At 44.7% G+C, this 15,974-nt stretch overlaps 1 long non-coding RNA gene across 1 annotated transcript in view; it reads left to right on the forward strand.

Moving 5' to 3' along the window:
- The window catches only part of LOC119400885 (uncharacterized), a 52,962-nt gene that overhangs the window by 6,555 nt on the left and 30,433 nt on the right, over nt 1-15,974 (forward strand). The gene's annotated exons all lie outside the window — the stretch shown is intronic.

The following is a 15,974-nucleotide window of genomic DNA, read 5'->3' on the forward strand; positions in this document are numbered from 1 at the left end:
CGCATCGCCTCATGGTCTCTTTTAGCGGAGATGGTGTGATATTTTGTGAAGTAAAGTAACCACTATGCCATTTTTCGTCATTATGCTGAGAACCGCGGTACCTGCTAAACACCTCTAAGGCATTATGTGCCCTTTGTTGATGCTGCGTCTGATGACGATGAAGAATTATGGCAGATCCGATTGTATTGGACTGAAAGCATTCAACATCCCACTCGTTGCGAAGTTCGCATTGTATGTCACCTGGTTGTTATTTTATTCTTCTACCGCGCTATATTACATACGTCAATGTGATTCCTTCCCGACATGAAGCGTGTATAGGGTCTTTCTGCAAAGAAGTTTCAAGCACAGGCATTGGTCTGAGGCAGAATACTGGGCTCCCATGCAAAGGGAACCCCCATCAAAGGGCCCAGGTTTGAACCCCGTCCCATCCTGAATATTTTTCCTTATTTGGTTTTTTCTAACACGAAAGTGTTTTATGCCGGGGTCCACCTAGACTTCAGTGACGTATTACCGTCACGGAAATGACGTGGAAAAAATTTACACGATCAGATGGCAAAAAAAAAAGTTCCGTCAATGGGTATCGAACACACGACCACTCTGTCCGTAACAACAGATGCCGGGCACGCTATCCACTGCGCCAGGTCACAGACTCCACAGGCTTTACAAACGCGCCTTTTATATCTACCACTCTACCGGTCAGCGGGGTGGTGTTGGCCTCTGGGAGCGGTAAAATAATTTGTCATTACTGTGGCCTCCGCGATTACCACCTGCAACCCGTACACGTCCGTGCCATTCGGCGCGTTTTCAATAGAAGTTCAATTTTGTCAATGACTTGACACACCGCGAGGTGGCGATCTTAGCCCAAGCGTCGTAAAAGCGTCGGCCTCGCTCATAGCATCACGGTAATCCAAACCAAAAATCACTCTGCGACGCGCGCCTGCCTCACCTTGCTCTAACACCGCGTTCCCCGCTCACGCGCTGGCACGCTTTGTTTGAACAGCCTAGAACGCTGCTGACCGCATCATCGCGTAGTGGCGATCGCCAGAACTATTGCGGGCGGAAATGGCGAAGATGAGCGCAGGCCTATGATTGGATAAATGTAACGTTAGAAGTAATCACGGCGTTGCATCGCAAATGGGGTTATTATTGGGTTTAGTTTTTCTTTAGGATGCTTTTCTTCGCTGGACACCAAATAGACGAACGATGTTAGACTTTTTCAGTTTTAAAGCTGCAGCGCCCTGCAAAGAATGCGCCGTACGCGACGGCGCTGGAGGAAACGCGCTGGGGACGCTCCAGGCGCCGTTGCTGGAACAAAATGAAAGGGAAAAAATGTCAGAGCGTTGATATAGACTCCGTGGCAACACGAAAGATGACTAAAGCTTCAAAACATGATAGAGGCGTTCGCGATCTGCCTCGTTTCGCACGTGCAGTTCACTCTTCATGCACCACATTGTTTGTTACTATCGCAACGGCGTCCTCAATACGTTGGAAAGAACGGGCAACATTGTATGCAAGCTTCCCGTATGTAGGATCTTTCAGTTAATTTTATTGGAGCGCCATCAGACGTCACAGGGCGAATGAAACGTGGTCAGGTGACCCCGCGAAAATCAAGTTGAGCGTAGGCCTCCATTTTATTGTATTTTGAGTGTTCTAGGCTGAATAACTTCGGACTGCGCGCCCTTATCGGTGCCGTTCTTGCTGCACTAATCTCTTCATCCTTCAGTCTACGCAACCCGCAAGTAAAAAATGTGAAGCAGTCAGGTCTGGAAAAGTGTAAGAGGGCCCCTTTAATAAAATTAAGGCTTTCGACTTGAAATACTTCAGTCGGACAAGATGTATGATTGTCCTCGAAGATTGTTCACATCAGGAGAACTCTGACTTTAGCGAAAACTTAACTCACTATTCGCGTTTTTGTGGTCGCGACATGCGTCTGCAGTCAGGCTGTTCAGGACGCTGAAAAACGCTAGAAATTAGATGAAAAGACGCCGCGACGATGCCGCCTGAAAACAAGCCTTGAACATGGGAGTTTTCCACGACAAAACTCAACGCTTGCGCATAATATTCACAACTTGCCAAGAAAATTTGGTGTGGATTTTCAAACGCGTAAGAGTTTATTTGCTGACTCAATGAGGCCATTGTACATCATGGTTCTGTCACTTAAGTCGAATCGCTATAAACAAAATAAAAGTAGTTAGAAAAGTAAAAATTCAAGGTGTTGTTTGGTTTCCCTCGCCACCACAACGTTTCAGGGCAAGCCGCAACGGGGAAAGGGGAAAGGGGTGAGGAGGAGCGGAGAGGGAAATTGGAGATGGAGAAAGGGGAGAGGAGGGATGGAAAGGGGGCGGGAAAGGGAACGGAAGGGGAAAGGGAAGGGAAGAGGTGATGTGGAGAGGGGGAGGGGGAAAGGGAGTGGAGAGGGGAAATGGAGAAGGTTTGCGCATGCGCAGTAAGGGTGGACACGCCGCACACCACCACCACCGGATTGAACTCCGCTATAAGATGCTTCACATCTAAAACTCCACGCTTGTGCAACACTCAGAAAACTCCCAAAGGGCATTTTACGTGGTGTTTTACAGCAAACCTGTATATAGCTAGCTTCTGGCGGATCGCGTCCGCGGACAGAACGACACGTAGAACAACAATTTTCGGGAACATCGCCCTCTCGCCCCGTCGCCATCGCCGATGTCTCTTTCCCAAGTGTCGCAATACTAGTCGGTAGCACTTCCCACAAATCGCTGTGCACCTTTGTGTCGTGACGTAGAGATCGCGCTAGCGCTCTTATCGGCGGTTGCCCTTTGGACTCGCTATGAGACGGACACGTGCCGTTCGCTCGGAGGAAGAAGAGCGGGAATTGAAGGAGCAGCGACGCCCACAGAAGCGCGAATTGGCGAGAAAACGACGTGAAGTTGTTGCCACAGAACGTGAAGCCGCTGGCTTCCCTCTGCACAGCAGTGTAAGAGCTTTCAATTTTTCAAGTTCTAAGCTTCCCACGGCGTGGCCTCCGTGATTATTTCCGGTTACGCGCCAGCGCGTTGCCGGAGTTGATCGCGGAGGCCACGCTCACGGGTATCGGAAGGGCTCCATTGTTTGTTAGTCGGAAGCGCATGAAGTAACAGAGAATAACGCTAAAGAATAGAAGTACGATAAGAAATGCGCCTTAATAAAATATAGAAACGTATTAAGATAAAGGACATGGTGCACGGGAGAAAATATATCTTAGCACGTGTAGGACGATTGCGCACAATCTCGGTACTTTGCGTTCGATGCTTGAACATTCAAGCCGCAGCAGCGCCATACACTCAACCACTTATTTCGATGCCCTTGTGGTTGTTTTACTCTCAAAATGTTAGGCAGTGCCGCTTCATGGCCCTGATCTCTTCTAGGCCTGCATAACTCTTCCAAGCGCTGCCACATAACAGTATACAAAGTACTCATGATCGTTCACCTTTCATTAAAGCGAAAGCTTAACATGCCTCATGAAAAGCAAAAAAAATTGACCGTCGGCGGCGTTGGCGTTATGCAAAAAACTAGCATCACTTGATGACGTCACAAATCGCCAATATTTGTGAGTCATCATGGCGTCATCACGACATCACGGTCGTCCCATATGATGAATTGATCACCTGAAACCGTCGGTTGGTCAAAGGTGGACCGATCACTCACGCTGAGCAAAAGCAGGTGAGGTGCACAACGCTTACAATGCATCCGATCTTGGAGGCATCGCAAAACCACGTTAGGTGCAGAAAGCTTTCGTAGGGGCGCGTGCGAGGATCATTGCAACGACTGAGGAGAAATAGGGAAATTCAAAAGCAACCTCAGTGATTGCAAGAAAAATAAGTAACTACGAATGCTTCAGGTATATGGACTTTGGAACAACATCGGGGGTCACAAGGACCTTGAAAATCACGTTAAACGGGTTCTACGTGTTGTCAAAAGTGCTTAACACCTGAGTGTTCATTTTTTGTTACTCCGAAAGAAAGGATGTCGTTTGTGTCGCAGGTGTATTTATTTAATTAGTTATTTATATAATATTTATTCATAACAGCCACAGCCCCTGATGGCATTACGTGTGTGTGTGTGGCGGGGGGGAGGGTGCATACATATCATACAAACATGAAAGCAGGGTACTGGCAATGTTTGATCATGGCATACAGTAGTATTACATTTCACTGCAACAAGCAAGCATACACACTCAAAAAGCCTCAGCGAAGCTGGCGTTATCAATAATGTACGCAACAGCTGATGATAGTCGATTTCATTCACGGATGGTTTGGGGAAAAAATGAAGTTCTGAGCAGTTCCGTTCCGCACAGAGTAATACAAACTTACGAAAGTGAATCCTTCAAAGAGAACCGTATACCTTGTTTCGTAGTCGCATTTCACAATAAAAACATCCCTTGTGTTACATTTGCGTTTCGAAACACGTTATGTCAACACGCTTCAGTGGATTTTCTTTTTTTTTCATGGTAAGAAATAATCTTGTTAGAAAAGCTTTCTAACACGATTAACTTTTCAGTCCATTTTCTAACACGATTAACTTTTCAGTATCTAAGGCACTAGAAATACTTAGCAGTCCAATATTTTCGATACAATTATATAACCGCCATATTTCTACTTACAGCAAGTTTTTTTTTCCTAGTCCCGCTTTGCAACGAGACAGAACGCATCACGTCATTGTGATCATCAATTTCAGAAGCAGTGCCGATGGCAGCAGCAGCATGGGCGAGGAGATAACTCTTCGTCACTCAGGTGCTCATGTCCGAAGAAATAAAGCAGCGCCTTATTTCACCTTATTGCCTAATGGCTACATTAACTTGTCCATTGTCAATACATACATTTGCTTATATGGAATGCATGTATTTCGCTACCTGTTTATATACAACAGAAGTTGCTCAAACAGGAATAATATCTCTCAGGTGGGCTGGCCGATGTTTGGACATGTCCACCTATCGAAACATATCAGCCATAATGTCTGAGGCACTGTACCTCAATTTATAGAACTTCAGATGCACATTATGTTTGCGTCTGTTGGCTCCCACGTTTAGGCATTTCACACACATTTTCAGCGCAAGGAAGTGTGGTCCAGTGATTCAGTGATGCGTTAACAACTAAATAATAAAGAAATATCGAAAACTCGTTGAAATTACACTCTGTGTGGCTAAATTTACGCTATTGTATTTTGTAACGCCCTACAAAGCGGCAGCTACTTCTACGAAGACACGTTTTGCTTTCACGTAAGGCAACTGAAAGACGAATCCTATGAAATCCCTATGAAATAGGGATCAACCATAATTTCTTGTTATATTTTTTTCTTTGTTGACGTGATATAAGGACATGATGCACAAATAAGGCGCCAGTTACTCCCTAGCTCTTAGGGGGGGGGGGGGGGGGGGGCTCGAACAGAACACACACGGTCCAAAACTTACATATATAAAACAGCGTTCTTCCAGTAACACCAGAACATACCAAGTGTGCAGTACATAGAAAATACAATTGTAATAACACCAAGACACTTAAATATGACATCTCGAAAATACAAACAATGTCCCCTTATGTGAAGTTCGAAAGTCCTCAAGCGGTGCATGCATGATACATATGACTTATCACCTACGGACATAACATAACAATCAAGACAACACAGTAAACAATCGCATGCTATATGCGTATACACGGTGCCTTAAAACAAACCAAATATTCAATGCGTGGAAAACGGACAAGAATGCCACAATCAAGCCATTTCTCATCTTAATTTAGTACCTAATCTTAAATTCTACGTATAATCTTAATTTATACAATTGATCTGGGCAGGCTACGTATTGCAATAGGCAGACAACCGTTGGTCAACTAGAGCGACGGAATAGATACCAAGGAATGGGAGACGTAACCGAGAAAGCAACAGGGTTAAATGAAGTGAGAAAGTCAGAGAAGTTCGCAGGCATAGAAGTGAAGCCAGATCGCAGCAGATGGAGTTAATTCGGAATCATTGGGAGAGTCCTTCGTATTGCCGCGGACATCTTGGCTGAATATTATGAAAATCATGTTAAGTGTTCGTGGATAGCAGTCGCTCTAATCGTGGACTTCAGTAATATTAAACGTGCTTGCCCGGTTGAACCAAGAGCCTCTTTAATGTTTTTCACTTTCGATATTTGTATATGTAGTAGGCACGGTATTTCACCTCACTCCGCGTCAGGTCTCGTGAACGCGTATGTATTTACGCTGAGTTGTCACTGAGAGTGTCATTGGAATGTCGTTGAGAACTCTTAGTTGGTTGCATTCCCGTAACTGCGTTTGTTAATGTCTGGCAAGAACTGAGTAAAAATGACTATACCTTTATGTTCCTATCGTAATATTATATATTATATCAATAATATTACGTGGTCCCTGCACGAGGCATTACAAGACACTCACCATGCCTTCGGGTAAGATGTCGGTCATCATCTTTCTCGTAAGACCAAGAAAACAAACATGTAATGCTATCGAAGGCTGCGGTTGCAAACTAAGCACTTGTCAGCATTTGCCAACGTCGTAAACAAGATATTTATTTATTTATTTATTTTCAATAATAAATTCCTCTATTGATACTGCAGTAGGTGTTATGTTCTTACAATAATTTGGGGCCGGCATCAGAGGCTGGTTGTGTTGTTTTTTGTTTCGTTTCTAGTAGTGTTTTTCCATTGTAGACACAGCTATCTCGAAGAAAAATAAAACACTTCACAGTCCGGAAAAGTTCCATCGAGTGCGGAACTTTATATATGTGACGTATTACGTCGGACGCATTGCAAAGGTTGTCTAAGCGACAATAACATGTTGCTTTTACTGCCATAATATGTCGCGAAAGAAAATTGGTCTTTCGTCCTAAACACTCGACGCGATCGAAACGCTTCCTCGTAAGCGCCCGCGGCGACTGGGCATATCCGTGAAAATGAAGGTCATAAACATCTGGACGGGGATCGTGCTTAAGTATAGTTAATAAATTACTCGTCATTAATAAGATGATTTTCCCTGAAAATCGAAAAAGGAAAGAAAACCGACGTGAGGTAGACGCTCATTGTGTTTTATTCCCAGACAAGCAAGATGAACGGAGAAATGTTGAATGAAATCGACAATTGGACGAAATCGCGTCTGCTCTGGAAGTAATATCACGATCGAAGTAAAAACTAAACGCCGACCAAAATGATGTTGGGAACAAGGCTTCCGTGCGGAAGCCGTAGCGTTATTGTTTTTTCGGAGGGCTCTTCAATTCGTTATGAAAGATGTCGTGCCGCGGCATAACCTACGAGAAAGACTCACGGCAGGCGCCGCGCACGTCTATGCGGTACAAGGAAATTTCCTAGGCTCTGCTCTGGAACTTTTCGTTTACGTTACGGCAGCGTGGGTGTCAGTGTTAGACGAACAGAGATCGGGCAAGATAAACGCAGGGCAAAAAAAGAAAAAGACTCCACTGCGAATATTTTCTTCTGAGAAACGAAATCACACGATCCGTTGTGCACTTGCCCAAGACGAATGGAAGACGAAAGCCATGTTCTTTTTCTTCTCAGTCAGTATATTCATCCACTACCGCCCCCACCGAAAGCTTTCTGCACCTACCGCATTTTCGCACTGGCTCCGGGATCAGAGGCCTTGGAAGCTTTCAGCATGTCACGTAGTCTTGCAGTGGCCTCCGGGATCGGCCATCTTGTGGCCAAGCTACTATCTCATGCGATGACGTCATCATGTCACTTCAGAGTTTCGACGTCACAAATTTTGGCAATCTGTGACATCATAATAACGTCAAATGACGACATCATCACAGGATGATATTTGCATCGCTCCTGTTGACGCCGCAGCCGACACCGACGGTCACTTTTCGCATTTAATGACGAATCTAAGGCTTCGCTTTAATAAACGACTTCCTCGCAGATTCCTCCTACAAGCGGTTAGATGAAAGTTGGCAGCGTAAGCTGTGTAAAAGGGCCCTAAGCTGTCCCTCATGAAGCTCAAGTAGACTTGCCCAGCCTGCACTTTTAAACCCTCGCGTTTGTTAGTCCTCTTCCACTTCGCCCGTTTTGCTCGACCGGAAGCGCATGGAAGAGAATTACGACTGTCGCTTATTGCTGGTGGCCGCTAAGAAATTTGAGATCTATGCAGCTGGCTATCCAGACTCATCCGTTTTTGCGACAATGCGATGTGTATTTTTAAATTTATCAACTGTGCTTTGAATGTGAGCGGGTACGATTGCTATGGCGGCAAGAATATAGATTACTGGGGACGAAACGACATCCACAGAGGCAATGGCAAGGGAATAACCGGACGACGACGATCACGTAACAATGGCGTCAGTGACTATAGCGATCACAATGATGGTGCTGAATTCGGCATCAAGATAGTATCTGTTGAGGCGCATATTACAAGACAGACAGAAATACACCAGGCGAATGTCCTCCAGAATAAATCTGTCATTAATTCCATGGACTTGAAGTATGGTATAAAGAAATTAAAGTAGGTGCAGTTTTGTTGTTTTCCTAAATTCATGCGATTTACTTTACTTCGAGACAACACGGTACCGTAGCCACGGCATTTTACATTCGGCAACGCGGGAAACTTGTGGAACGCATCTATAGTTAAGAGCGTAGCTACTCTCGTGCGTCATGCTGTTCAAAATTAGTCTAACGCTATCGCGATTGTTATCGACGAACTGTTATGCGTGTAAATTGAGATTGAAATAAAATCACGGTTGATTCCTCTGTCGCAGGAATTGGCTTCATGTATGTAGTTACGGTTTCTGTGGACGTTCAGAAACACAGCGGCGTAAAATTACGCAGCGTGTAATAAGATAGACTTATCTATACGTTCTTTTCATTATTATCTTTTTAACGAAACGCGAAATTGCTACTCCAAAACGTTCTCGCGCCAATCACGCGTTTGAAATGGCTAGCTCAAGGTCCTCGTATCCTGCTGGGATTGCGCAGCCCTGCGGTAGTTTACAAGTCGCTTATATATTTATTAAGGCGAAAGCCTTAAATGCCTCATCCAAAGCAGAAATTGACCGGCGTCCCGCGTCGGCGTCCCAAGTCGGCGGCGCAAACACGAGTGAGGGAAAAAGCCAGCATAACGTGGTATCGTCACCGTATTGACGTCATCATGACGTCACAGAACTCCAACATTTGTGACGCCATTATGGCGTCGCATAACGTGACGTCATCACATGACATCATTGCTCGGTCAAAGGTAAGCCAATTCCGGAAACAGTGGAATACAAAAAGTGAGTTCCAGAAAGCTTACAATGCCTCCGATCCTTGAGGCATTGCAAAACCACGTTAGTTGCAGAAAGCTTTCGGAGGGGGTCTCGGGAGTTTCAATACATCGAGTTAGAAGACAAATAAGGAAGTGGCGGATTCATACGAGACCCTGTGAATTCTTTTTTTCCATCTGGGAAATTAAAAGTCTCGTATAACATTCATATGCAGCGGCTGAAATACGACTCAAACACCTTAAAAATAATCTAATCGAATAATCACTAGACGGAAAGTAATAACAAAATCAACCTGTCTGCCTGTCACATTCCGCAAGCCTGCGCGGTGTGGTATCTGAAACCATAGAGTTTCCTGAAATTAACTAGAGGGGACTCCGGCGCTGCGATCGTCCAGCCACCATGGGAATGATGGGTAGTACTCGGATTTGCCTAGTCTTCGTACTTGCGGGCTTCGAATGCACTAGTGGCTTTGTTTATCGCTGTGTTTTGGTTTTCTTTCGGACAAAAAAATGTACCATTGTGAACTTTGTGACCAGATTTGAATTGGTGAGCCTAAAAAAGTAAAAGTGGTGAAGTGGAACTGCTGACTTTTGCTGAACTTCGTTCTGCGACAAAGCGGATGCAGGCGACGCGGAGCCAAACGGAGCCGAAAGAACGAAGTTTAGACAAATCCGTGTACTACCCATCATTTCCATGCTGGCTGAAGCGCCATGCGTTGTAGCTCCCATAGACACTAGCGCCAGAGTTCCCTCTAGTAAGTATTGTAGGAAACTGTATGTCTGAAACAGCCCGTGCAATGACTTTCAGCTCCAACGTGGGCAGTCATGTTGTATTCTTTGGCTGGTTTTCGCAATGCATAATATCGGTCTCGGGGTCCAGCAACTTGAGGGAAAATTTCCCACGTTAAGGTTAACGTTGAGGTCCGTGTGGGAATAGTGAAAATCTTGCCTAGTCATTTCGTGTTTAGCATAAACTGAGCACGGTGGTGTAGTGATTATGGCGCTCGACTGCTGACTCGAAGGTCGCGGAATGTAATCCCGGCCACGGTGGCTGCATTTTCCATGGAGGCGAAAATCTTTTAGGCTCGTCTACTTAGATTGAGGTGCACGTTAAAGAACCTCGGGTGGTAGAAATTTCCAGAGCCCTCCACTACGGCGTCCCACATACTCATATCGTGGTTTTGGGACGTTAAACCCTAATAATTATAATAATTTTCATAATACATTATCGGGTTTTGAAGACAACCTTCTGCGTTTAAATGGATACTATTACTTTCTTTTCATATATTTTCTAACATCGGCATTTATTGACTGCGATCGTTAATTCAGTGAATAATTAGAGGCACCTCCGTGAGCCTACTGTTCCGTGAGCAAAGCGAAAATCCACACGAACTGTGGCGCTCATCAGCGAGGAAATTTAAATCCTGATAGAAGGCTGCTGCGACTGGTAAAGTCGGTAAAGCTGGGTATGCAGGCGACAGCGCTGGGTGTGCAGCTGGGTATGAGATGCTACGTATGTAGGTAGCAGTGGAGGAATGAAAACAGGGGAGACAGCAAAGGCAAGGATGTTAACCAGTTTAGCATAGCCGGTATGCTACCCTGCACAGGGGAAATGAATGGGGAGGGGGGGGAATTGAAAGAAGAGTAAAGAAAGAGAGAAAGAGAAACTAGCGTAAAAGAGCTCCTCTGTAACAGGGATTTCCTGTACTCACAGGTCGGCGAACTCACTCATAAGTCTACTCACTCAGACTCAGTTCGGTCCAAGTTTTTGAGTCTGAGTGAGTCCGAGTGAGTAATATTTTGGTAAGCTTGAGTCCGATGAGTACGATGGAGGAAAATTTTAGTGAGTCTGAGTCAGAGTGAGTCCGGTTGAGGAAAATATTGGTGAGTCTGAGTCTGAGTGAGGCCTAAGCGCAAAGTATATTTCTTGAGTAAATCTGAGTGAGCTCCACGTTTGATTGCCAACCTATGGTCACATCTACTCATCTTCAGCCTTACTATAGCCTTATATCGGATAATATTTACATACCTAACCGCACTAGCATTCATGCGCCGCCTCAATATTTATTGATCGGAGGCGCGATTTAGGGAGTGGAAGTGCCATGACCTCCCTGCGCACACTCTTTCACGGGAACTTCTTGATGAAAAAATCTCATGCGAGTCGCGTATTTATTAAAAATACCCTTACTGGATTGAAAGCACCGATAGCTTGTATTTGTGGGTGCAAGATCAAAAGGCATGTTGTAGAGCATCGATTGTGAGATATTAAGGTTTTAGCTTGTACGTATACTTCTTTACGTTACCGTGTTACCGGATACCGGATGGACTCTGCGCATGCGCGAACCTTTATGTTCCGTAAAGGTTTACGGAACGCAAACTACTCGCCTGTTAGGCTTTACGTTTACAGCCCTATCTTGCAAATTCACCTTCGTTGGTGGCTACTCGCGATATTCACTTCGCGGGGACTCCAGCCGCCGAGTCAAAATAAGCCGAAGTGCGAGCGCCACTTACGATCACCTTGTTTCAGTCGGATTATCGAGGCTAGAGCGACCTAGAGTACCGAAGCCGTAAACGTGACAGGCCAAAGGCCTCTGACAGACTGGATAGGTGGCGCCATCTAGCGGGGCCAGGGTGCACCAGGCAAGCACAAAATTGTTATTGCAGAAACATCGGACATTCTACTTATAATGTAAATTCCTTGCAGCGGCATAATCACGAATGAGTTGCCTTTTTAATCATTTTTTCCCTCACAAACACTAAGCGAAGACAAACGTGTCCATGACTGTGGTTGCACGAAGCGTCACAAGATGTCGACACCATCATCCGGCAACCCGGTGTTCGTATACCCCTTTGCGTATACCGGGATACTACAAACGTTAAAAACCTCTTTTATGATTTAGCCGCAACAGTAATTCAATATCATCTAAATTAAATGTAGTTTGAATGCAGCTATCATCACCATTTAGTGGTTTGCGCAAACGTAAACGTTTGCGTACATACGTAAAGATTTACGTAAACGTACGTAAAAGTACTATAAAAGATAGCGCGGCAAGCTTCTGAAGCTCTGGTGTCTACCATCACGGCTGTACAAGCTTACCTATTCAGCCAACTTTATAAACCAAAGCAATGGCGGCATTTTTAGTAGAGAAGCTCTTCTAGGTCGACCCTTTGCCGTCCGGCGTCACACGGCAGTGCAGCCAGGTCACGTGATCAGGAGAGATCAGGAGAGACCAATCAGAGAGCGAACCGAAGGAGGGCAATTGACTCCGCACGGATCGAGAGATAACGCCAACGTCGAACAGCAAACCCTGAGCTTCACAGGAAGGAAGCGCAAAGGAGACGAAGTATCCCACCGTAAAACTCGCAAGAATCACAGTTAAACAGAAACAGCAACGCCAAGAATCGCAACAAAACACACATACATCGCCAATACAAAGAAAAAACACACCAAGAATCACAATACAACAGAGAAAAACACCGAAGGAACAACCACAGCTCCACCGTTTCCTCACATTTCACTTCATGGAATTGGGTAAATTTTTTTTTTCCTATACGCAAGCTAGGCACGTGGCCACTGATCGACAGCCCTTGTGTATAGGAATGCTCGTTCAGTACAATGAAGAATTTGGCGTTTCTCTGTCTATAATGACAACACAACCATAGCACGTGTTCTACTGGGGTACCAGGGCTGAAACAAAAGCAGTTCCCGGATGAGAATCGTGTCACCCCACGTGCCTCTACCGCGCAAAATTGAACGCGGAAGTGTGCGAGGCCTCTTCAACCCGGGTGTTTACCAACCGGAAGCGAATAGAGGTAGAAGATTCGCCAGCCAGACGTTCCTTCCGGGCCGTTTAATTGCCGGCGAGCTTCTCTTTCACATTGTTGCGAAATTGCTCAACTCCTGTCCTACTGTCAAACTCTGTTTTATTTTTCCCTTACCGTTGTCCCCGTGCTGTTGTTGTTTTTTTTTATCGCCAGGAATCGCAGACAATTCTTGATTTTGGCATACCACTCTTCAAACCCCCTAAACCACTCCGAGTTCAAAGAAGAGAGAGTGGTTTCTTTCTCGCCTTCACTACCTTTCCTATACAAGAGCTGTCTCCACCTCGTCCCTTATTTCTTCATAAAAAATTAATTCGGCAGATCCCACGCCTCGTGAAAACCAGTTTCATGCGAAGCAGTCAGTGAGTACTTCTATGCTGCATTTTTTAGGGGCGAAGCTCCTTAAGGCGGCACCCGTTCGTCCCTCGTAGTTGTCGTAGTCGTAGTGTGTAACCAGTCGTAACGCTAGTACCAGATCTTGACCTCCAATGTGGTGCCGGTGGGAGATATTTCCTGTGCGTTGTTGAACAATAAAAAATTCGCAGCATGCGCGTTAACTAAAAGCCGAATTCTTCTGTCTCTCATTCCCCATTAGCAGCCATTGGCATGTTCCAGTAGGAAACTTTAGTAGAAGTAGAAGTGTAAGTGTTAGCTAAAAGCCGACTTCTTCTGTCTCTCATTCCCATTAGCAGCCATTGTTTACCTCCAAGGTAGTGCCTGGTGAGATTTCTCCTGTGCATGATTAAACAATAAAAATTTTGTTCAAAACGCCGTTGATTGATGAAATAAACCAACGAAAGACGCCAGATGTTTCGTAAAAGCAAAACGAAAGAACGCCAGATGTTTCTAAAGCAAAACGAAAAGGCGCCAGCTGCTTAACGAAAGACGCCAGATGTTTTCTAAAGCAATGGTTTTCTAAACAATGAAAATTCACAGCGTACATGTAAAATTAAAGTGAGCTGCAAGTCGTCATAACTCTCATCGAACCTTTAGTATAAACGCGCCCGATCTCACGTCGGTGATGATGTACTGGGCAGAATTCACGGAAGATTCACGGTTTACCGATGAACCTCCGCAGCTTCGCCCACTCATCATCATTCACTCCGTGGATATGCTGTGATCTTTTTTTTGGCTTTGAGCCAAGCGTTACGAGGTGGATCGACGTGTTCTGTAGGCGTAGTAGCCGTGTGCAGATCGTGGGCTTACCAAGCACGTTGACAACACTGGCGTTTAAAGGGTAACTTATGATCTGACGTACCGTCAGCACTCACGTTAGAGCAAATACGTCAGTATTATCGAAACGAAGTGCCCTTTACGATGCGATTATGTGAATATCATACGCAACTTTCGTTAGCAATATTCCTCCGGGGTCCACCAACAATGCAATATAGCTGTCTGACTATAGGAATAAAAATGCAATGTTTATTACACTGCTATAAGCGGAGCCTATACTGTAACCACAGACGTTAACCTGACGTGAATCCTGTATCGTAGGAGTACATGTGTAGTGTTTATTGCTTTCTTATGAAATTACATAGCCAGCTCCACAACCACAGTTGACGTTGAACCGATATTAGGCCTGCATAATGTGTTTCTCCAAAGCAGTTTCTAGACCTGGCGTGGGTCTTTGGTAGAATACCCGACTGCTACGCAGAATGCTTAGGTTTGATTCCTGCCGAGATCCTAATTTTAATTCATTGCATTCGTCGGGTCAACGCTGCCGACGTCGGTTTTTCTTAACGCTCTCTCATTTAAATTACCGATGTCTGTACACGCCGTTCTTGGGTAGATATAAACTGTCAATCACCTGTGGCGCATACCCGTACACCGTGGCCCGTGGTAAACGGGTATGTGCCACACGTTTCTGGAGGAAAGGGTTTGACGACGTACGCGACAGGACTTTCATGTTATTAATGCCATGACCAGACAGTCATATTTGTCAAATCCTCTTAGCCTCCCATGCCAATTTCGGTCTACACCAAGTTAAGGAGATAGATAGATAGATAGATAGATAGATAGATAGATAGATAGATAGATAGATAGATAGATAGATAGATAGATAGATAGATAGATAGATAGATAGATAGATAGATAGATAGATAGATAGATAGATAGATAGATAGATAGATAGATAGATAGATAGATAGATAGATAGATAGATAGATAGATAGATAGATAGATAGATAGATAGATAGATAGATAGATAGATAGATAGATAGATAGATAGATAGATAGATAGATAGATAGAAGAAAGAAAGAAAGAAGGAAAGAAAGAAAGAAAGAAAGAAAGAAAGAAAGAAAGAAAGAAAGAAAGAAAGAAAGAAAGAAAAAAAGAAAGAAAGAAAGAAAGAAACGCTCCAAGTGCCTTGGGCTCGCAAGAAATGCTTCGCATTTAAAACGTGGACAATGTCAGCACTAAGCGTAGAGCCTATCACGATTTCACGCTCTTCGGCTACACGTTGTCTCCGCTTGCGCAGTCGAAAGCACACAAAACCAAGTGAAATCAGTTGATCGTGCACGACAGTGATGCGAGACAACAGATATTACTCCTATATGCAACAATCGAGGGCTCACTTTTAATAGATGTCGCGTGAACTGTCCGCTGGCGTCACGAATTGCGTTGAAAAGACAGTAAACTGCAGGAGAAAATAACGCGCTCGTTCTTTGCGTTTTCAGATGTTTAGGGGCCCTTTAATTCCCTCGTGCTGTATACAGCAGCGAGCATCCTTCAAATTGGGTTTGCTCTTTATTAGCCGCAAGTTGACGCTTTCTATTCCATGTTATCCTTCTTGCCTCTTGTTTCATTTCATGTTTCATGTTCTCATTCGATTTCATGTGAGCGCATGTTCATGTTCTTGTTAAGAGCCGTTACCTCCCTGATGACTTCTATGACCGTTAGTCTATGATTGCCAGTGATCGCTA

The sequence above is a fragment of the Rhipicephalus sanguineus genome, chromosome 7 (genome assembly GCF_013339695.2).
Source record: "Rhipicephalus sanguineus isolate Rsan-2018 chromosome 7, BIME_Rsan_1.4, whole genome shotgun sequence".
Classification (NCBI taxonomy): domain Eukaryota; kingdom Metazoa; phylum Arthropoda; class Arachnida; order Ixodida; family Ixodidae; genus Rhipicephalus; species Rhipicephalus sanguineus.